Genomic DNA, 24,558 nt, shown 5'->3' with positions numbered 1-24,558 from the left:
CCCACCGCCCCGGGCGCCCGGCTTCCTCCGAGCGGTTCTCGCGGGCGGCGGGAGCAGCTGCCGCCTTAGAGTCTCGCCCGCTTCCCCCGCCTCGGCCGCAAGGGGCGGCGGGGCCGGAGGGCGCAAACGGGGCGGGCAGCTCAGCCGAACCGGGGGCTGCCGGGGTGCGCGTCCCTCCTGCTCCGTAACTTCCCCCTCCGGCCGGCCACCAGCCGCAGCCAGAGCTGAGCCCCCGGCCCGGCGCCCCTGAGCCCGACGCAGCTGACCCTTTGCACGGGGGCTGGGTGCATCGCTCCTCAGGCCCTGGGAAGGGTACGCTGGAAAGCCGGGGGCTGGGCCTGGACCTGGGCAACCAGCGGCTGATGTAAGTGAGACCCAGGCCACAGGTACCCACAGCGGTGCTAGAGACAAACTGCTAGTAGCCCTGAGCCCCGGCAGCCCTCTAAGGGGCACTGCCCCCAGGGGAGAGCTGCAGGGTCTCCCTTCACCCACAGACACGCAGGAGGCAACCCAGGCAGCGGATGGCCAGCAATGGTGTTGTGCCTCAGTGTGGCAAAGGCAGCTCTAATGGAAGCCTGAAGCGTCCTGAACTTTGCGCAGGAGACAGGGACACCGGCTGCGGGGCTGAGCGTGGGAACATAGGTATGGGCAGAAAATTGTAACTCAACTACAGGCAGACTGCAGCATCGCCTCAGTCTGGGTAGGGACCTAGCTGGGCATGTTCCAAACCAGGGGTTTACATGAAACCCCTCCAAGCACCTAGTGGTGTCCAGCCAGGAAGAGACAATGGTTTATTAAAGTTAATGGGGAAAATACTGCAACAATTGAAAAGAAACCCCCACTCTCAGAACCCCCCTCCTGCCCTGTGGACCATAAATTACCTGAGTAAAAAGCCAACCAAACAAAACCCCCAGCAAGGCCTGCTGAGAGGGAAGGGGTTTAGGGATGGCTATGCAGCAACTGAAGGCGAGCACTAGGCCAGGCACCATCTGAAGCACTGCATTGCCCTCAGGCAGAGGGCCTGTGCCAGAGGTATTCAGAGGAGCAGGAAATGGAGTTTAGCCAACAGAAATCCCCCGTTTTCATCTCCCTGCTATTTTTCAGTGTCTGGTTTCTGTGTTTGCTTCTCCTCACACTTCCCCTTTTTCTACTAACTAAGCTGTTTCTTTGCTGAACACATTGCATGCCCCACAGCAGGCTGACACTCCTGTGTGATGGCAACCCAGTCCCAGAGTCTGTCAGCCAGGGGCACAGGGAGACAGCTGGGTGGGGAGGGAGCTTCAGGAGCAGAAGGAATCTGGAGGTCACCCTGTAAGTAGCAATCAGGCGAATGGAAGTCAGGGTGGGACCTGCTGCATGTAGCAGTGTTGGTAGTGGCTAGTTGGGCCCAAGCACAGCGCGTTGAACCATGGTAGCACAGTAACAAGCAGGCGGTGACAGAATCCCATTGGTCTGGGTGAGCCCAGAAACAGGAACTAGAGCTGGCCGCCACCCCCAGTTTTTAAATTGAGCACCCTGACCTCAGACTGACTCAGGCTGGGTCTACACTTACCTTGAATACCGACAGCTGCTACGCAATTTTAGGTACGCCAATTGCATACCACACATCAATTTTGCAGCCGTCCATGTTTGTCCCTGTCCTCACTGCATAGCGCTCCTGCTGTCGGCATTCCTTGATCCTTGCGGCTCACAAGGAGTTCCGGGGTCAACACTGACATGCGTGAAATGGCATCCGGGAAGATCAAACCTAAATGTTCCATCTTCCATGGCCAGCGTAGACCCAGCCTCAGCCTGGGGCAGTGGAGCTCGGGGTTGATCTTCTGGAGTCTGATTTCTCACATCCAGTTTGGATGTGCAAAATTGAGCTCTCGGGGGCTGCAGTCAACCCCTGTGCCCCTCACAAGATGTGGAGTAAGGATGGTGGAAGGGAGAAGCTCTCCTGTCGACCTTGCCCTGTAAAGACACAAGTGAGCCGAGCACAGATAGATCAATTTTAGCTATGTAACTGGGGTAGCTGAAATTGCATCTCTGCAGTTGCCTTTCTGCATCTAGTATAGACATTGCCTCAGACATGCCACTAAGGCTAATGATGTCCCAGTGTGGCTGTCAGGAAGGCTGCTTTAGTGAGACACTTGACAGTGGAAGTGCTCCCCCTCCAACGGCCATTTGTTAACTGTCAAGTCACACTCTGAGTGCTATTTGCTCTGTGAAGTTCTTCCTAGGAGTGGGGTGAACTGAGTGCCCAGAAGCGGCAATGGGAAGTTTGGTGCTTTTGGGCAGAAGGGAGGGGGTGGAATGCAGCAGGGCTGCTCCACGCTGAGGTTCATCCATCCACACACAGCACATTTTAAACCAACAACTTGTGCAAATGCTAATTCCGTGTGCTATCTGCAGAGTGTTTCTCGTTCCACGACTTTTCCCCAGGCATTTACATGTGTAAAGCTGTTGTGTTGTGTAATTAAACACACACACACAGACTCTAAATGCAGAGCAGTCACCCCTTAATACTTGTGGAGCATGAAAGAAACATTTTCTACATTAAGCATTGATGCAGGTTGTATCAAGACACTGGCTGAGGGTAGGAGTCGGAGGAACTGTAGCCAACAGGCACGCTTGATGTAAATCCTGCTTGATGTATATTTGAACAGGCCATGCTGCATCTAGCCGGCTGCTCTGGTACTGCTGACTTGAGGGAGATGTTCCTTCCCCGCCCAGGTTCAGACTCCATATTGTTGGTTCTATTCCAACGCTATCTCACATCCTTGGCTCATTTGAAGACTCAACTTTGTCCTTTTTTTTTTTTGGACTGCCTAAAACAAACCTTGCCGAGACTGTTTAACAAGCTCCCGTAGACGTGCCAGGCTTAATCTCGCTCTTCCAGACCCTTCGCATTGTCTGGACTGAAAGCTCAACACAGAAACTCTTCCATTAATTGCCAGTTTTATGGTTTCCAGTGACAGGCATATTGTCTGTGGGAACAGACTCAATTGTGTAGCTGCGCAGTAGGACACCAGCTGCTAATATTACAGTGCTTTTCAAGGGAGCTTGGGCAAGGCTTCCATTGAGTGCTATAGAATACAACAAATCGGAGTAACCTAGGAACTTTTAGTGGAAAAAAATAGGAACTGTGCCCATTATTCTCTTTATTCAATTGCTCTCAAGCTACTGACTACTCCTGTCTACCAACCGCCCAGCACTCTGATGGGCCGTTTGGTTTTATCTGCAGAGGCCCCTCTTCCTGGCATGTTCATGCCATGCAGACCAAATCCCCCTCACACACTCCTGTCTCTTCTCCCCCCATGTGCCCTCAGCAGTTTTTACTAAAAGGAGTTAGCCGGCTTAGCCAGTCGCCCACAGCCCTGTCTAGATGGCTGTTGAGTTTAGCAGAGTTAGGAACGGCTGCTTAAACTGGACGTCAACACGCACATTTCTAGTCTAGGCCTCCCAGTGCAAGATCTAGACAGACCCTGATACAGCCCAGAGCTGAGAACTCTTGGCACCTTAACAGGGTTTCAAGCCTGTCCCCAGTTTTGCAGCTTGGGCCCCTTTAAGAGATGCTGTGAAAGCAGCATCCACTAGCCTCAAGGTATTTGGCAGAGGGGTGTTGGGTAACTGAGACCTGGTCCGCCCTATCCACCAACTACCATCAGTGGGTGGTTTTCAGACCACCCCTGGCAATGCCATGCTAAAAGCTGGTTTAGCTACAGCAGACTTTATGTATTAGCCCTTGATTCCAGCCCCACATATGCTGTCCTCATTTCTGCCCCTGGAGCCGTGGATTCTGCGGCTTATTCCTTCTGGCCTATCAGGATATACCACAGGATATGCTGCAGGCTGAGCAGGTGCCAAAGGCAAGCAGGTCTCCAGACTGAGGCCTGGTCTACGCTAGGGATCAAAGTCAATTCCAGATATGCAATTCTAGCCACATCATTTGCATAGCTAGATCAACCTATCAGGACTGAGGAGAAGAAGAGATGAGATTTTTCGGAACCTTTTTGTGGGGGAGAGATTTCTACCCTACCCCGTGTGTGACCACTGCACCAGAGGGAACTCTTGGCTGAGGGTCTGTCTATACTTACAGGCGGGTCGGTGCACTGCGATGAATCCACTGGGGATCAGTTTTGCTGCATGTGTGAAGACGCGGCAAAATCAATCTCTGTGGGCTCAGCTGTTGACCAGGTACTTCACACTGACATGTAGAGTTAGGGATCTTCGGGCTAGCGCCGATGTCCCTTATCTACACCAGAGAAGAAAGTCAATCCTGATACGTTGATCTAGCTACGCAAATGATGTGGCTAGAATTGTGTATCTGGGATTGACTCTGACCTCTAGTGTAGACCAGGCCTTAGTCTGGAGGCCTTTGGCACCTGAGCAGGAGTAGCGTTACATCAACGGAGAATGTTTTGAAAGCCAATTAATTCTAAAATTTTATTTTCTCGCAGTGCTACAGAAGGGAAGCTTTAGTAATTGGTCTTTGTGCTCCAAACTAAGGGAAAACCTGGACACGTAGAGGGCTCTGTGAGAGGTGACATGAAGGGGTGTCTAGACAGGAATAACTGCTAATTTAGAGGATGAAGCAGGACAACGGAAAGGAGTAGGAAGACATGTAGGATGACACGTTTGTAGATTTACCTCAATGTAATTTCACTCCATAGCACCTGCTGACATTGTGAAGTCACATCTGCCAACAGTTATGTGCACAAAAAGGAGCACTGATGAACTTTGTTTCAGAGTTTTTAAATTAAAGTCTTTTTTTAAGCAAAGCCATTGGCCCTGCAGTAGCAGCAGCATCTGGGACACCTCCAAGAACAGTGACATATGGACAAAGACACGCTCTGCCTTACAGAACTACTTCAGGGCATGTCCTATTGCACCAGGGAAAGCAGCACCTCTTACTTAGTGACCTGACACAGGGCAGGCCACAGTGCTTCTGCAGCAGCCTTCCTTGTACTCTAGAGATTCTTGTTTGTGTCTTCTTCCTGAGGCAGAGAAACATGTGAACTAAAACCATCCCCTCCCCCCAAATATCTGCCAATCCTCTGTTTGGTCCTCACTATAGAGCACGGCACTCCACCTCACCAATGCACATTGCCTCTTCGCCTCGTGGGCTCCCATGGTGCTGTTCATGCAAGTGGCTAGGCTGTACACTGTATACCTTGCAAGGCTGCTTCTTTAATGCCTTGCTTCCTACCCAAACCTACCTAGAGCAAAGAGGATGGAACTTCAACTTCCTGCAATAAAAGCGAGGGTAGGTGGTGGTGGGCAGGGCGGGGCGGGACCCTTGTTACGTGTTTTCAGGTGGGTCAGAAATCTGAACTCTAGGGAAGTCTGACTTCAGAGGTGCTGAGGTCAGATTAGACATTTAATTCTGAGTCTCCTTCCCTTGGATAAATGTAGGCTGAAGTAAAAGTGACTCCTGTGACACACTGGCTTCAGGCACAACAATTAACAATGTGCCTGATGTCATGGGCTGTTGCTCATTGACGCAGTTTGAACAGCTGGGGGTGCGTGTGGATTTCTTGCTGTTGTTTTGAAACGTTGAGGTGCTCCCAAAAACAACCAACCTACCAGCTCTCCATCCAGTTGTTTGATGTGATCCTTCTGAGTCAACAGCTCCTGCTGAGCCATCTCCTTGGCCGTCTGAAGCACTTCCATCACTTTCTTTTTTGCCTGCAGTCTGTTTCCACCACCTCTATTTCAATTCTAGAAGCAGAGTAAGAGTGACTGCAGAAGTGCTCACAGCCTGTAACTATCTTACTGCTTCCTCAGGTCAGGGAATGGGACTTTCCATCATTACAGAAGACCCCAAACTCTGCCCATGAGCAGAGTTACACACAAAGGGAACCTAGAAAGCCACGTGTTTTGCAGAGGGAACAGCAGGTTAACTTCACGGCACCAGGGACATGGAAGTCCATCTTCAGAGGACCTAGTCAAATCCAGTGAAAATAAGGTGGGGAAAAGTTACATGCAACATCCAGTGTATAATGGGATTTGGTGTGTCCTCACTTGGGATCAACATGCGTTGACCATAGGTTCCCTCTGATTTTACCAAATGCCTGTCTTCCCTGTAAATTCCATTAGCTCAATTTATGGAGCACTAAAATCAATATAATATCAATATAATATTGTCATAACCTGATGGGTATGGCGTTCAGGTAGAATATAAAATTCTGAATGAAGGGTAGCGTGGAAGTGCCATGTCTTTAAATCAAAATCAATAGCCTCCAGAGATGTCCTGTATGTGCCCCACAATACCTCACAGTTCTCCACTCACTCTGTCAGGAAGGGGAGGGGAGGAGAGAGTTCAGGTGTAGTCCCAAGAACTGATAGCTACTGGTTCAGTTTAGATCCATCGTTCTCCATGCAGCCCAATCAGCATGGAGCTGTGGTGCATACAATATCCTCAGGTCAACCCAGATAGAACTGGACACAGCCCACAACAGTAGCTCAGTCTAAACCAGTGGTTCTCAACCTACAAGGACTAACCTCTAGAAATGCGCTTGATAGCGTGATGGCCCAGTTTTCTATGCTCCTCTGAGACCAGAAGCTCTTCTGAGTCTCACACGTCTTCAAGTTTCCATTGCTCAGCCTGACTTGGCTATGCAGGCTGCATTTTCAGTAACCCTGCTCTAGCAGAAGAGGAAGTTCAAGCAGAGTTTCTAGTTAAGTCTTATGGTACACTACTATGTTGAAATATTCATTTAGCCCTCCATACTGATGAGTGAGCAGTGGTGTCTGACACAGTCTAAGAGCGACAGTCAAGGCAGAACCTGCCGCAATGAACGGCAGTTGTATTTTGAAGCAAATCTTGTGCTTGTGAAAGCGACCAGATTATAGTAGTCATTTAGCTATTTTACACCACTCCTCCTCACTCGCCAACTGCGGGATGTTTCCCTTATTGCCTTACCCTGACGTGCACAGATTAACACGCAAAGCCTAATTAGCAGACCGCATTGGATAACGTGATCATTCACGTTTATGGGCAGTGTTCTGTGAAGCCCAGCATTGCCCCTTAATTATACAGCAAGCACAGTATCCTCTGCAGATAAAGCTTTTAAAACACAGATCTGGAAGTGTTTAAATTGCTTGTAAAATGTTTTAACCCTAGAACACCTGGGGCATTTTCCAAGGCTGCCAGGCAAGTTAATATACTGAACAAACTGCCTATGGCTGCAGTTTCCAGAGCTCCTATGATTGCAGATCAAACACTTCTGCTCAAAGCAGATATTAGGGAAGGTCACAGAACACATCCACCTTTGCTTCTGAGCTTCAACTAGCTCATTTTGAGCACATTCAAAGTCCTTCAGCCCATCAGCTCCCCCTGCTGGCATCAAAGAGACACAGCGCCCATTCTTGACCTCCATTGGATGATTGACTCTGAAATAGTGGTTCCCACCAAGAATCACTCTGTCCCCCTAACAAGGATAAATAGGAGAGTCACAAGGTATCAAAGCAGTGATCTCAAAGAGGAGCACCATCCCCACACTCTCATTCCAGTTTATCCAGGAACTGGAGTTATTAACTTCACACACTGAAGTTCTGCCTTAAATATCACAACAGGTTTTATCCTCACATTTTGAAGTTAAAGTTACAGGAGACATTTCCAGCCCCAACCCCAAGTCCCAGAACAAGCCTGTTTAAGGGAACTGCTCCTTCAACAGTACTGCTACCTACAAGAGACTAAATTACAATTTGTCAGAAATCACAATTAACCAGTTTTTGCTTTTCAGAAGCTTTTTCCTCCTGTTTAATAAGGCTGTCCTTGAAAAAAGATGGAGTGAACTTCAGGGTCACAGAGATGATTTTACAATAGAGATTCACACACAGCCAGGTATTCACTGTCAAAGTGGGTTGGCCTAGCACACAAACCCTATAGATACAATGTAGATATGTCTGAGCACTCTCTCTTTTCAAGGCTTGTGAAGATCACCACCAGCAGCTATGGTTTTCAGAGGGTAAGAGTCATTCTGCAGGTTACCTCCCTGTCTACTTCACATATACTTTACACAAAATCATGGGGAATGGGATGTTAGCTATTTTTTATACATAGGAACACAAGGATGGCCACACTGCGTCAGAGCCACTGTCCAGCTAGCCCAGTGTCTTGTCTCTGATAGTGGCCAGTACCAAAGGCTTCGTGGAGAGCAAGAAGAACAGATCAGTTTCAAGTGATCCGTCCTGTCATCCAATCTTCACTTCTGGCAACTGGCAGTTTAGAGACACCAGGAGCATGCGGTTGCAATCCTGACCACAACACAACTGGGGGGGGTGGGGGGCGCAGAGGGGGCAGTTGCCCCAGGGCCTGGAGATTCCAAAGGGCCTAGGGCTCCCGGCTGCAGCTGCTGCGGCCAGAGCTCCAGGCCCTTTAAATCACTGCCAGAGTGCCACACAGGGTGTTCTCTGCAGTACTAAGGGCTGGCTGGAGAGTAAGGGATGTGGCATGCTCCAGGCAGCACTGATGGCTAACTGCCCCCATCCCCTCTGGGTGCACCTTCCCCAGAGGCCTGGGAAGGCTGTCTACCCACCCTGCCTGCCTATCTTGGATAACCATGGATGGACCTTAGCCTCCAGGAACTGATCTAATTTTTTTAACTCAATTACATTTTTGCCTTTCCCATCCTATTTATGATTTAAAGGTCTCCCCAACCCTTTAATTGTCTCTTTTCTAAGCTGACCAGCCTTTTTTAAACCTCTCTTCATGCACTTACTGTTCCATACCTCTGACCATTTTCATTCCTCTTCTCTGCACCTTTGAGAATTCTAGAATCTTTTTCAAGATGGGCTCAAGCAGAATTGCACATAATGTTAAAGGTGGGGGTATATCAGATTGATAGAGGAATTATATATTCTGTTTTATCTATCCCTTTCCACATGGTTCCTACCATTATTAGCTTGTTTGACTACCCCTGCACATTTTCTCAATGTTTTTAGGAACTATCCACAATCACTTCAATACTCAAAGATCTCAAACAACTACTTTAGACCACATCATTTTGTATGGTAGGTGGGATTGTTTTCCAATGTGCCTTACTTTGCATTTATCAACACTGAACAGTAGGCTATGATCCATACCTGGTGCAGGGTGACTGCTTCAACCAGTTTTCCATTCACAAAGGTCTTGGCATCTGGGAGAGGACTCCTCGCACACTGCTGATGACACTGAGAGGAAGAAAACAGAAAAAGCAGCAGAGTGAGGCCCAAGTTCTACATGACCCAGAGTGCAGCTTTTTGCAGAGTAAGATCATGAGTCCTTCAGATTAACACAGCAGGTAAGCTTGGAAGAAACCTCACTAGTCTTTGGGAGGATACAATAAGGGTAGAGGTCTGTCTCTGGTTTCAAAACCAACCCCAAGAGGAAAAGGGAAGTGGACATATCCATAAGGAAAAACGCAGCTCTGTTCTGAAATGCTACTGCAAGTGGCACCACGGCATTCTCTCACCATGGACTCAGTCCCTCCATCAAGTGTTTACAAATAAGGAACATTTTCCTACCAGTCGTCACTGGAAACTCAGCCTGGGACCACAGCATCAAATGGGCATCTCTCCTCCTCAGTAAGGGCTCTGAGAGCTACACTCAGCCATTACAGTTATACAGCTACCACCCAAACCACTTCAAATCGTGGTCTGAGGCAGGGGAGCTCCACAGGCTGCTCTGATGCCCAGTTCAGAGGATCCATCTCTTTCACAGCTGTGATGGCTCTGCCAGGTGAATAACGATAGTCCCTGGCATCAGCAGCAAGGTCAGACTACCCACAGGAGCAAGACCTGCTGAGTTAGGACAAGTGTAAAAGCTTCACTTTTCAAACTAGAACCCAGCTATAGTCCAGTGCTTTTGTCTGCCACAAGCACAGAGCACTGCCATGGCTCCAGCAGCCAGCATGCGACTGAGATGCTAGCGTCCTTTGGGAAGAGAGCCCACGTTCCGGAGTTTGGGGGGGAATTTAGCAGTTTAGACTCTGGCTAGAGGCCCTGCTTGGCACTCAGGGAGATCTCCCCTCTGGGAGATTTTTAAATGGGTATAGATTCTATGAAGATTTACCCATGAGGCTCCGAAAGAGCATGCCTCTCAGCTGGCTGTCATGCTCAGCCTCTGGACGATCTCCCCACTCCAGGTTGACCCATTTGAGGATGTGGAGAAGCATCCCTGAGAGCTGTGGATCTTCGTTCAGATGTACCAGGTTTGGCAGACGGTTGTCAACTCTAAAGCACACTCTGGCTTTCTATCTTAGAGGCAGCAGATACAGCAGTTTTTCAGTTGTGAGCAGCTAGGGGATTATGGCTAACAAACAAGAACTCAGTGCTCCCTTCTCTCAGTTAGGGCAGTCTGAATTAGAAAAAGGGACCTGAGAAACGGAATTCCTGTCCTCCTAAATTTCAGACAGTCCTTGCTACCAGGCAACAGTTTCTGTAGACTGATGTCAAAAACTGGACAGGTCACTAGATGGCACCATTGTTCTCAAATACAGTACAAAAGAAACAGCAACCAAGGGTCCTGTGGCACCTTACAGACTAACAGAAAAGTTTTGAGCATGGCTCATGCTCAAAACTTTTCTGTTAGTCTATAAGGTGCCACAGGACCCTTTGTTGCTGTTACAGATCCAGACTAACACGGCCACCCCTCCAACACAGTACAAAAGAAGTGCATTGAATGTCGAAGGCTGTATACTGTGTTGAATAGTAACAGAGAGATAGTTAGCCCTGCTAGCCTATATACTATCAAAACAAAAAGCAGTCCAGGAGCACTTTAAAGACTAACAAAATAATTTATTAGGTGACGAACTCATCACCTAATAAATTATTTTGTTAGTCTTTAAAGTGTACACTGTGTTGTGCTCCTAGCCATAGACACACCCAATGGAATAGCAGCCTCTGTTGAAAGCTAATGTTATGGCAACAAGTTGCCTTGCCAGATGTTGTGCCATTTCTGCTGCCAGAACGCTTGCTGGAATTGTTCTGCAATAGGCTGGTACGAAAACCCACCCTTCCCAGTCAGACCATCCAGCTGAACACCATGTTCAGTATTGCAAGTTTGATATTCCCACTCCATCCACTCTTGCTGGTAGTTCTCAGGACTTGCTTTGCTTCCCACAGTGCAAGTTACACACCAAGATCTTCTCCTGCTGCTGCAAGCTGGCTCTGGCCTCACCTGTATCAGTCTTCTCCCCACATTTATACAGAGGTCATCAGCTTCTGCTGCTTCGGAGAGTCTCCCCTCACTCTGCTTGTGTGGAATATATGCATCCGTCCCCATATCTACAGTGCTTGCGCCTCTTCCATCTCATGTTGTTCTGCTAAAGCCAGCTTCTCCTGCCACGACCCACGACAGGTCTTCGTCCTTACCATTGTATCAATTCAACAGCTTCATCACTAACTTTCGTACGCTACAGGTTGACAACATTAATGAACAGGAAACCAAAAATCTGGGCCTTAGTCCTAGATGAATGACATGTGGATCATACCCCAAAGATATGAGCATTGCAATATTAGAAAACAGAGCGCTTCAATTGTAGAAGACCAGAAGAGTAAGCTCTGAAGCATTTCTAGCATGCTAGAAGATTTAATGGTGCAGAACCACTGGGCCCACCAAAACCTTGCTCCCTACATGTGGGGAGAGAGATTTCTCACTTCTGCAATTCTGCCAGTTCTTGTTACTGTTCAGCAAGCTGTTATGTCAGGTATTGGATTTCTTGGAGACTACCTTCATATCTCAGCACATCAGCACCTTGCCTGCACTGCTGGGCAGCTCTCAGCTTCCAGCTCTTAAGGAGACTGAAAACACTTTTTTAAAGTTCAAGTCAACTCTACTAGTTAAATTTCTGAAATGACAGCTTTGGCAGCTAGGACACAGGAAACATCTCTGAAAAGGGAGATCTCAAAACCAGGAAAACTTACTTGATTAAAAACGAGGAGTCCTGTAGCACCTTAGACACTGACAGATGTATTAAGACATAATCTTTTGTATGTAAAACTCACTTCATCAGAGGGACTGGGGTAGAAATACAAAGGCAGATAGATAATCAGAAAATTACTTCGAAAAGAAAAAAAACACTTCTCCCTATCAGCTACATTGAATGGCCACATTTAATAGTAATGTCTTTCTTTTGTAGTAATGTTCTTACATATCTACCTGCCTTTCAATTTCCACTCCAGTCCATCGGATAAACTGAGTTATACCAATGAAAATGTATGCCTTAATAAACCTGCTACAGGACTCTTTGTTCTTTTTACAGGTACAGACTAACATGGCTAACCCTAAGACTTTACTTGATTAGTTTTTTGCCTTGATTTGTTCTTGACTGTATCCATCTGTGGACATATGGAACCAATATGTACAAAATTATCTGAGTTATTCTGATTAAGGTTTTTGCCTGCAGCTCATTAGCGGTTTGTGGGGAATGTGAGAGTTTTGAAATTAGAGCAGTTTTGGATAGAAGAGAATTACACCATATAGTCTCCTACTCTGCTGATCTCTTTGCCTGGCTGCAGTCCGAATACAAACTCACTGTGGACCATTCTACAGCAGTTACTGGCTAGCTAACAGAATGCTCCTCCAGAGAGCGTGTTCGCTGGAGTATTCATAGTACAGACACTTGAGAGGTTCAGGGACAACCACAGCAAATTCATTGTTTTTGGACAATGCACATCACCTTGTATCTTCTTTAGTAAACTCCCCCCCCCCCCCCCCCGCATCTACTCCGGTGAACTAGGTCAATGTTTAAATACCCTTGTATAGAAAATTCCTCAGGCAAATATTACATATGAGAGAAAAAGCAGCTAGCCACAGTATTAGTCTTAGTTTCGTTACAGAAGAGGTACAAGACAGCTACTCTCAGCTTCAGGGAGTTTTCCTCTCTAACTTAAGGGCTTGGCACCTCAAGGTGCTGGTGTAACTTGCCACCTTTCATTTTGCTCCATTGTCAGTGTCAATCTGAGACCCACAATCTGCCAAGACACGCATCTCAAAATCATACCATTAGTCAGTACTGCACTGGAATCCTCAATGCCGTGCCCCATTAATGATGCTGTGGCCTTGACTGGCATAGCACAGCATGCTCAAGGTTTCCTCAACATGTGAAGTGTTTGGGCTGATGGTGGCTCTCCTGACTGTCTCAGCGTTACCACCAAGGCTCTCCTTCAGAAGCCTCAAAACAGATTTACGAGACAAATTACCAGAGTGACCAGGATTCACTAGGTAAATGGCAACCAGATCCAGTTTGCAAATACACCCATTCTCCAATGCTCTCCAACCCTCCCTTGATTAAAGGGATGGTGCCATACGGAATACAAGTTCCTGCAATAGCCTTTGAGGTTAAAATGCCTAGAAGTTTAGGATTAACTTTTGTACCTCTTACTTTGACCAGAGAAGTTCATCAAGACTCTGAACCACAACTGTGCAAACAATCCCTTTAAAATTAGGCCCATCAAGCTACAAGGTTGTTAGACACCCCCTGAGTTACAAATGTCCCACTTACAAAGATCCTCATGAACGAAAGCCTCACCTGCAGCCTCAGCGGAGTAGGCAAGAGGCACTAGTGGGGGCGAGCAGCACAAGTTCTGCTTGGAAGACTCTGGAGGAGCAACGAGCAGTCAAGAGCTGGACAGAAGCTTCCCCTGGCCACCCGCCCCACCTCCCTCCCGTGGTCTCTGTGCCAGCACGGAGCCAGATCTCCATTCTAGGTCAAATCGTTCCTTCAAGCTTGCTACTGCTCGGTGCCAGTGTCAGACTCCAGGCCCACTCAGTTGAAGGTTTTGCATTTGGATTTAAACAATGCCCCTCCTTTCCCAACCCAAAGTGAGAAGCATCACCCAATCTACACCCTCAGCCCACTGCAGATTGCAATACTCACTTCCTGAGAGGTCTACCAAATTCATGTGACTCACCACCACGTGGTCTTGTGCTTCTCCCTCCAGGTGCTCCTTCGGCAAGGCTGCGTAAGAGATTAGATTTACGCAGTGTATGAACATACAGCATCTTCCCTGCCTCCAGTCTTCAGATCACAGTGGACAGGGCTACTTCATTGCATGGCTAGGCAACACAGTCTCTATGTTGGACCAGTCACTTTAATAGCTCCAAATAGTAACACATAGGCATGAAATCCAAGTAGAGGGAAACTCAAGGGACAGTGTCCGAACAATCCCAGACCCAGCCTGACTCACCAGACAGAGGGAATAGAAATATTTGCCTTAGTCTGAGTAACAACCAGGTTGAACACAGAATGAGTGTGAGGGCTTCTCTCATTCGTATCAGTGGCTGCTGTGGCTTGCTGCTTGTTTCCAAGTTCCAGTCAAGTTTAAATAAGAAGCAGCAATTAGTTTCCAGGCTGTCCTGCTCACAGCTCCTCCCTGACTGCTCTCCACCATGCTCAATGGCCTGAGCCCCTGCACAAGGGCCATGGCTGACGCTCTGCAGACAAATGGGAAAGGGTAAAGCTAATCTGTGAAGGAGACAGCTTTTCCAGAAGCCAGTCCTGTAGCAAGGAATGATTTCCCCAGAAGTGAAGGGGGATTACTATCTTCTCAGGCCACACCTTCTGTTTTCAACCATGGCGTGCACACATTTCCTGCCTTCTCTGATTGAGAGACAGACCTTAGAGCATGTCACCATGCTGTGCACAGTTGTGCCATTAGAGAGAAGACAAGTGAAAGAATGAGCCACAAGACAGATGTCAGCTGCTCTGTGCACTATGGATAGGCACTGGGACACCACAGCGGGGAGACACACAGCAGGTCCATGGAACGAGACTGCATGTCTGCTGTTCTGTGATGCTCTTCCCTTGCCTGGCCGTGCCAGATTACTAAGAGACTGCACTTGCTGATAGAAACTCGTAACTGTACACATTAACCAATAGTGCTGAAGTGCCCTTCCAGGGTAGCGGGTTTGCAGCCTTTTTTAGTCTAGTAAGCAGTTCAAGATAACACCTGATTGCTTTGGTAGGCATGAGATAAGGGGAGCCACTTATTTCTCTGCCTTTTCAAATACCCATTACAAACTCTGGTCTTCCATACCTTTGGCAGCAAGTCAGTTCTGATGCAAATGCTCTCCAGGATAGCTGGGCCCTAAGCTTCTCTCTCACTGCTTAACTAGGATATCCCCTTGTCCCTAGAATTCTGCATTCAGACAGCTCCTAATGTGCCCTGCACATCTGAGCTGGGTGGCCTGGCAGTGCCATGTGCAGTTCTTTGGCTCAGACTTTGTTTTTCACAAAGTTTGCTCTCTCAATTTTGATCAGCTTAACTATTTTATAGTCTCCTCAATTCCCCCCTGCCCTGCACCCCCATCACATTTGCAGCCGGACTGGAGAAAGGGGTAATTTTGTTCCTTTTCTTGGGGATGTCACTCTCAGCGTGGAGCAGGTTAATTGATTTCCATGGTCAGTTAAGAGTATTAATCAGATGAACTGTGGAAACAGTGAAGGAAAGGGGAAACAAGACGCTTGGCTTAGACATTTTTTTCTTACAGGCTTTGAAGATAGTTGACCTGGAAATACAATTCATTAGTGAATCTCTTTCTTCCAATAAAGAAGTCTTAAGTCTTGTTTGCCAGCACAGTTGATGGAATAAATGGATGGTGAATCTAGGGCATTGTTTATACTGCAGCACACTGATGCTGCCTTGACAGAACATGTGATAGTCTATTTTATAGCTTCAGCCAGGCAGGAGCTCAGCTGGTAGGGCTCTGTTGTTAGATAGGGGCAACTGCAGAGCATCGGCTATTTGGCCCAAAACAAATGTCCATTTCCAGCACACAAGAGACAGCATGGTGAACATTAGAACAGAATCTCTGGGATTAGGAGGAGAGACAAGTGTAGATCATTCAGCTTAAAATCAAGAGCTGAAATAGACGCAGACAAGATCAAGCATGCTCATTCCATTAGGCCTTGAGTATGCCATAAAATTCAGACTAGGAGAGAATACCTTTTACTGGTCCTACTTCAGCCTCCTTGCAAAGCAGAGAGCATTGTGGAAAGGCAGCTGAGTTTTGCTGTACATCAATGTCTGTTCACACCACACTGATGGACCGTGCTTGGCCTCACATTCCAAGCCAGCACTTGAAGAGCATTTGGCAATACTTCCTAGCTAATCTAGTCTTATCAGACTTGTTCGGTGACCTTCAGAAATACTGCATGACCACAACCTCCTTTTTAGAAATATACCCCCCCGCGTTTTGCCTATATATGCCCATCCGCCACTTCCTCTCCCACTACCCTGAGGAAAACTGTTCCCATTCCACTCAGATATAGCATGGTCCAGAACACTAGATGGTCTGGAGATGTAGGTTCTACGCTTAGGTCTGGCACACAGCTGGTTCATAGCCTTGAGACAATCAGTTCACCTTGTGCTTCGTTTGCTCCCCCCATATCTCAGTTCCTCCCTACCCACCCCCAAGTCACTCGATCTGCTTTGTTGTAGTTCTGTTCTAAGCTCTTCAAGGCAGAAACCTACTCTATTATCATTTAAACAGATTTGATCTTAGGACTTGCCATTAAGCAACAAATGCCCACCCCCCACATATTTCTCCAGCCTGAATTAGCTCTTAGTATTTTGGATTTCCATCTCCAATGGGCATCACTTCTTACATGTGAGAGACAGCTGGCATGGGGTTCACTGAACAATAATGTGAGAAGGAAAAGGAGGTTTGACTAAGGACAGCAGGCTCATTCCTGTCATATTTAGTGTCCACACACTTATTTCCAGCTATAAAGGTGATTTGAGAGAAGTAGAAATTGGTGGTTTAGATGCCAATGAGCCACTTGCAGAAGTAAAGCCGCAGAGAAGAAGAAAGCAGTAGATGGAGCTAGTGATACATCAGAGTTTAGAACTAGAGCAGACCTACCTGCACATCTGCAAAAGAGCCAACCACATACCTGGGAGGATAGGGAAGAGGCACTATATTACTAGAAGGTAAAATAATAATTGTAGGACATCTGCTTCGTTGTCAAAGACCATGAGGGAAATAAAACTGTTGTCCCCTCTAGCTAAAGTCTGCTGTTTCCTTTTCCCCAGACTCCCAACCACCAACTGCTCCAGAGTTTGGATGCCAATCCAATTTTGATGCCTCTAATTCACCTCAGAGACTGTTTATTTTAACTTTATCAAGAGAAGAGAAAAACAACTGTGTTAGACTAAAAGAGAGCATCTGGCAGCAGGATGTTCTTTCTCTACTACATACCAGCATGGGCCAGGATATTAGCTGAATGAGATGACACAGCAACACACACCAGGTGTTAGAGTGCAGGCTCAGACTCCCACAACGGGGTAGCCCTGATCTGGAATACAGAGGCATAACCTGTAAAGAGCACAGCTTCCAGTAGGCATCAGCCAGACATGAGAAACACGCAGTAGCTCCTGTATTAGAAAAGGAGGACCCAGTGAGGTGCAGCCTGCTGGATTTTACCAGCCGACTAACAGACCTTAGCTACGAAAACACTGGGTACCCAGGACTGCAAGGTTGGAAAAACAGCTATGAGATGCAGACTCAGTGGTTAGGTTGTACCAAACTTAAATCTCAGGTTTCCTTTCATCCCCCACCACCCCATAAGAATCATGCTGCCTTGCAACATCAGCATATTTCCCAAAGTTTTCCACTCCCTAAAGCAAGCCATTTCCTTCACTTCTCCTGAAGGGCATGTATAGGAGTTATATCTTGATTTAAATAAGCCAGTCCTAGGCTGTCTGGACACAGTCATGCTGAACACTGCACAGCTGGCCAGACAGGAGGTTGCTTTCTCTGCTTTCTGAGGGCGACATACTCCCGCACCAGCAGGACCTGCAATAATTGTGCTGCAAGAAGTCTTTTCAGGATTGTTTACTGATTAAGCCAGAGATCATGGCCCTGGACCTCTTGAACTCTAGTCTCAAAGGTACCACCAACTTCTTGCATGGTCTTGGTCAAATCACACCACCAAGGTGCCTCAGTTTTGCTATTTGTAATCAAAGATTATTCTTATCTTACAGTTAGCTGTTTTACTTAGAATTAACTGGAAAGTTTCTTTTCAAGAGGACCTTAACAGCAGACTCAGTGGCTGCTTCTACACACGCAGGACCTTGCAGAAGACCGACGCCTTCTTGCAGAAGATCTGTGGAGCATTTGCACATAGAAGGAGCTCTCCCAGAAGGAATCTGGAAGAGGTGCCTCATCTTCCACCTTCCATACACTGCTGCAGAACCAGGAAGAGCACCTGCTTCTGGAAGATTCTTCTGGAAGAAAGCGTGTGTAGATGCTCATGGACCGCTTCTTCTGGAAGAAGAGGACTGCCATGGCGGTGGCCTACCAGAGAGCAGAGACTCTCTAGGTGACCCCAGCGGGGCTCTGTGGTCTTCCGGTCCTGAGACTTTAAAGCTGCAAGGACCCAGATACCCCGTGGCAGGAAGCTGGGAGTGTGAGACAGACAGCATGTGCAGGGCTGCCAGACACATTCCCCTGAGACCTGCATTGCCTACCAAGCCCTGACCTGGAGAGATGGCCAGCAGGCCAGCACCCCGCACCACCCAGGGGACCCCTGGGAACACACACGAGGGCAGCCAGGACCCTAACCAGGCTCCCAACCGGAGGGCCCCCTCATGGACTGAGCCAGAGCTCCAGGACCTCCTGGGGCTCTGGTGTGATGAGGAGGTCCTCCACGACACCAGTGGGCACTGGAGGAATGCCCCTGCCTTCACGTTCCTTGCACAGGGCCTGGCTGCCCATGGCCACCCCTCCCATACCCCAAGCAAGTGTGATGCAAGGTGCAGGAGCCACAGCGGGGGTACATGCGGGCCCAGGAGAGCACCCACAGATCTGGCCATGCCCAAGCCAAATGCCCCTTCCACAGGGAGCTGCAGGACCTCCTGGCAGTGGACAATGCATCACCACGGAGATGGCTGCACCCAAGCCCCCTGCCGCACTAGAGGGAGAGGAGGGCCCTGCCACTGTGGACGCCCTGTCCAGTGGGGAGTCCTCAGATGGTTCCTTGGTCATTGAGCTACCCTCTGCCACCAGCAGCTAGGCCCCCTCCACTCGGGCATCACCCGACCTGTTCAAGGCTACCTCGGGCAAATGCGTGCCATGGCAAAGCCCCAGGGGGGTGGGGCACACCCAGGCCCAAGTGCCAGGCTCCAATCCCTGATGGCCTGCCCCATCGGGGCCCAGGGCGCACCCACGCCTGTGGGCGACATCTGGCTCCCTCCCTCGTGAAGAGCCCCTTAAGCGTGCTGAAGGCCCCTCAAGCGGCAGAGCTGCGCCCAGCCAACCGGCTCCCTAGTCAGGGACTACCCCAAGGCTGAGCCTCCCAGCCTGCAAGCCCATTGCCGGGGTGGGCCACTCCGAACAGCGCCCCCGCCCTGGCACCATCCCCAGGGTCTGGATGTGGCACTGACCCCCACCCTCTCTCTTACAGTGGCACCATCTGAGGACTGGGGGAGCTGGACAAGGAACCCGGGGCCTGCCAACCCCATCCAGGCTGGAGGACCTAGCAGCCCACTAGCTGGGCCTGGGCTGGCCCCAGCCCCCACGGCACGGTGGCCATGGGTGCATTGGACCAGGTACTGGGCCTGCGAGGATGAGGCCGCAGCCTATTCTGCAGCCGTCTGCCACCAGAAGGCCCTGGAAGAAAGGCGGCTAGCCCTCAGTGAGGCCGAGCTGAACTGGAGGTGGGACACATGGAGGGAGGTGGTGGGGATGCGCTGCATGGTGCGTTGGGCCCTGGTGCACCAGCCCCCAGCTACTCCTGCAGCTCCCCCCATAGCCCCTCTGAGGCCCCGCCTGCTGCCCCCATGCCCTCCTGCTGCTCACGCCCTCCCAGCCTATGACCCCAAGGCCCTGGCTGGCCTATTGCCCCCAGGCCTGTCCACGGCCGCCCTGAAGGATCTTGTGGCTTGGCTGGTGGCCACGGTGGACACCACAGAGGGTCCCCCGACCTGCAACCCATCCCCTTCTACCCTTCCACTGAGTCCGAGTCAGCTGTGGACCAGCCATACCTGCCAGTGCTCCCGGCCCCATCAGCACCCTGCAGGGGACCGCACACTTGGGGCGTACAGGAGTGCCACTCGTGGGCACCAGGGCTTGTGGCCCTCCACCTCGTCCCTTGACTTGGGCCCCCAACATCCCTGTCCCAGGCCCCGTCCCAGTTCAAATGCCCTTGCTCCCTTACCCGCATGTATATAGTCTGTCAGTCTTAGGTTAATAGACGTTAGTTTTATTATTTCCTAGTTGCTGTTTACATTGTTTTCCACTGTTCCATGATGTAAGTTAAATACATATTTAAACTTTGCAGCCCCCCCCATGTCCCTGATTATTGTGGGGAAGGGTGGGACGGTGAGGGTGCATGGGGTGAGCACATGGCAGCGTGTGTAGGTGAGGGGGTCAGTAGTCCTCCTGAGCGAATGCCTCCTGGAGCACCTTGCAGATCCAGACCCCATAGTGGTTGAGCCGCCTGTCGGGGGCTGTGGCAGGCTGCTGGTACCAGGGAGCTGGCTCTGCCATCCAGCCCTGGGGCAGGGTCCCCTCACATGCCTCAACGAGGCTGTGGAGTGTGCAGCAGGTGGCCATGACCTGAGGGATGTCCTCCACCTCCACATCAAGGCATGTGATGAGACATCTGAACCGCGCCTTCAGATGGCCGAATGAGCACTTGACCGGGTACTGGGCCCATGTGAGCTGGGCACTGAGCAGCTCCTTGGAGGGTGTGAGGTGGTCCCTATATGGCGCATCAACCAGGGCTGGAGGGTGTAGACTGGGTCACCCACAAGGCAGAGGGTCATGGCGACCTCCCCAACGATGCACTCCTGCTGGGGCACGAATGTTCTGACCTCCATCCCACAAAACAGGATGGAGTTCCACAGGGTGCATGCAGCAAGCACCCTGCTCAGCCAGCCAGCATAAACGTCCGTGAACCTCCCGCAGGCATCCACCACCACCTGGAGCACGATCGAGTGGTACCCCTTGCAGTTGACGTATTGGGTACTGCTGTGGTATGGGGCCCTTATGGGGATATGTATCCCATCTATCGCCCTGAAGCAGTGGGGGAAACCGAGCTCCACAAAGTTCTCAACAAGAGCGTCCAGGTCCTCGATGAGCACCAGCCGCTGCACCAGCACGTGGTTGACGGCCTTCACGACCTGCAGGGGAATGGGAAAAGGCACACTCATGGGCATGCACAGGGGTGTCTCTGCCCCTTTCTCCATCCTCCCCCTCTCCTTACTGGGTCCACCCTGCTGGGGAACCCCTCCAGCAGTGGGCATGTGGTATCCCCCCCTGGAACAAGTGGCATACGTAGAAACGGCCAGTAAGAAAGCTTCATATTGATGTGAGTGCAATGCAGCTGCATGGCATGCACAGCAGAGAGCTCAGTTAACCCCAAGTTCTCATCATGGCCATCCACAGGAGTTACCTAACAGGAGTTCCATGGGAGTATGCAGGGCTTTCTACATTTGCAGTGTCAGCCACTTCTTTTCTAGGAACATCAGAGCATTTGGGACATGTCGCAGTTTTGCTGCCTAATGTCTCAATTACTTAATCACTGTTGACAGGAGAGGAACCAAGAATCCAGCGGAGGGGTAAATTAGTCTTTGCCAGCGTGTGCACATCTGACCAGAAGAGCACCTGATATGTTTGCTAGTTTCTGGTTTCATCAGAGAAGGCTCATCAGACATACTGGTTTGGAAGCTGCACCTCTCTGAAACAGGCACTTTAATAGAAATAGTTTTCTCCTGTTTACTTGGTCAGGAGAGCAGAGCAGAAATTGTGTGACAGCTTTGTGCACCCACTCCATTTGTGCATGCACATTTTCATCTAAAAACACACTGATGCTCTCTCTTGAAAAACATGATAAACAGGAGAGAGATTAAGAGATATGCCAGCTTCGTTCAGACACACGAGATGTTGCATTCATTCTTGGGCAGTCTGTGATTTGAATATTGCTCAGGGGAGTCCGTAAAAGTTTGGCTCACTTCTGGTGTAAAAGGCATCATATCTTCAGGATTCGAACCAAAGCTGCTCATTTCAGCATTTGTAATTACTGGACCATTATTGCATTCTAGAGACAGAACTAGAGTAGAATGACGTTCTGTTGGGGAAAGAGTCTGGAGTAGACCTCTTTTACACTTCAGTTGAGAAGCTGCTCATTTTCTCAATTCTGTCATACGAGAGGAAGAGTCACAGCACACTAGGAAGCTATCTGTGACCCTGGCAGCTGTGCAGTTTAACAAAGACTACTGACTAGGGGTGAAGGAGCAGTTTTTGTTTTCCAGTTCAGAGCCATGAGATGGCAGCTATTTTCTACTGATCACAGGCACAGCGTCAGGAGGTGAATAATCATTTTTTTTCCTCTAAAAAAGTTCTCCCTCCATAACCACCCCTCACAAACAGGTTTATTGACAAGCTCCAGTGTGCAAGTATTAGAAAGTACTTCAGTGAGATTTGAGCTCTCAAATTCTTGTTGGTGTCAACGAGATTTAGATGCTTGGGCAGTTCTGAAAAATCTTTACATGCCAGATCTCCACATAGTCCTTTCCCAAAGCCTACACAGATAGCTTCATTCCTTTTATCAACTAGTGGGTAGGAAGAGTAGATAGACTAGAGAATTCATTATAGTCCTTATGGACCAGCCTTTACCCTGCCATGGCATGCAGACTTCACTTATAACTGTGTATTTGCTCCTCCAAGAATATGGCCTGGAGACCATTGTCTAGATAACACACTCAGCTCCTAGGAGAATATTTATAACCCAGGGATCTTTTGTAATACTCTTCACAAAAAGCAGTGAATGAGCCTTTCAGATAAAATGAACCTTTCAAAAACTCACAAAGCATTACTGAATTTAGGCTTTTTTTTTTTTTTTTAAAAAAAGACGACTATGGTAGAGTCAGACAAAAAGTGTCTAAGAGCAGCATTTTGACTCTCATCTGAGTGAGCTTTCAAAAGCACATCATTTGCAACTGTATCTTGCTCCTCCATGAAAATGACCTGGAGATAGTGGGCTGAAATACTGAAGTATGTTGTTGTTCTCACCATTCTGCTAAAGTACTTTCTTAATTTCAGGGTTTAGGGACATGAGAAGGTGAATCAAGAGCTGAGATTTATGCACGAAGGGTTAAGATCTATGGCTGAAATGGATTTCCCCCTCCTTTTTCCTGGTTTTGGGAGAGGAGAAAGAGGAGGAGAATGATTATTTTTACTCTATTAGTAGGATTGCATTTTCACTATGGCAAAAACCATGCTGAGCCATTGACAGGGTTTTTGTATTGGTCTAACTGAAGTATGACTTTTACTACCATTCAAAGCCCTCAAGGTGTTTCACAAGGGCAGTTGTGTCCCACAACCCTGAAGTGAGATAAAACTGCATTACTCTCTTTTTTAAATACGCAGGAACTCAGGCAGGGAAGGCGAACAACACATTCTAAGACAGTGCTGGACAACTTGAGGCCTGTGGGCTGTACGTAGCCTCCCTAGAGCTCTACCCACAGCCCACAAACTCCTACCCCCAGCACCTCCGGCACACCAGAGCTCCACGCCTCCGCCTCCTTCTCCTCCTTCCCAGAACCTTCAGGCTTGTAAACCACCTGATTCCTACTCTGTCCCTGCTGCTCCCCATCCCCCCCAAGTTGGAACACCACAGATCAGCAGTCCTGTGGCATTTTAAAGACTAACTAACTAATTTACTAGGTGACGAGCTCTCGTGGGGCAGACCCACTTCTTCAGATCTGGAGACAGTACAAAGCACTTCCAGGACAGCACTATCTCCAGACTGGAAGAAGTGGGTCTGCCCCACGACAGCTCATCACCTAATAAATCATTGTGTTAGTCTTTCACGTGCTATAGGACCGCTGTTTTGTTCTGCTGGGACACAGACTAACACGGCTGCCTCTCTGTTACCACAGATTAGGTGATCCATGTGCTCTGAAAGTGCTGGGAGGGAGGGGGAGAGGCAGGTGAGTGCAGGACTTTGTTGCCCACTGCAGGAGAGGCATGTGGAGGAATGCAGAGTCCATGAGGCCACAGGTGGAATCTAAGTGACCTGCGTGCTACTGTGGCCCCCTGAGGTAAAGGAGGGCCACTCATGCAGCCCACCCACTATTGGTGGTTGCCCACCGTCGTCGTAAGGCAACACACAGACACTGGCAGAACCTTGACTAGAATCCAGATTCTGCATTTCTTCATCTAGCAGGAGAGGCAGAATAAGCTTTTGTACATCCTCTTGCCCCTAACTAGTTAGGTCATGCAGATATTTCCTATAGTTTCAGATTAAAACAATGCCAGGGTCTGTATCCCCTAGGGTTCAAGTGTGCCTCTAGCTTCATAACATAGACTAATGCATTCCCTCTTCAATCCCTTTTGCTGGTCCTTCTGTCACCTTTAATAGATTTCTTGGGGAATCAATGATTTGTTCTGAACTCCAGATTCACATTAGAAGTTAAATTCCTACAGGACTAGAAGGTCAGTCAGCAGGTGCTCAAAGCCTGTCGCTGGAGGAAATACTTGGGTTATTTGTACCCACTCAGTGAAAATCTGCTCATCCAATTACAGGCTATACTCTGCATGCCACAGTCAAGCCCAGGGCCATTCGTTTGAAACCCCTCCTC

At 48.9% G+C, this 24,558-nt stretch overlaps 1 pseudogene; it reads right to left on the bottom strand.

Moving 5' to 3' along the window:
• Positions 1 to 5,463: 5,463 nt before the first annotated feature.
• Positions 5,464 to 24,128, bottom strand: LOC142024127 (uncharacterized; annotated as a pseudogene).
• Positions 24,129 to 24,558: the final 430 nt, after the last annotated feature.

The sequence above is a fragment of the Carettochelys insculpta genome, chromosome 21, assembly GCF_033958435.1.
Source record: "Carettochelys insculpta isolate YL-2023 chromosome 21, ASM3395843v1, whole genome shotgun sequence".
Taxonomy (NCBI): domain Eukaryota; kingdom Metazoa; phylum Chordata; order Testudines; family Carettochelyidae; genus Carettochelys; species Carettochelys insculpta.
This window is presented reverse-complemented; position numbering and strand designations above follow the sequence as displayed.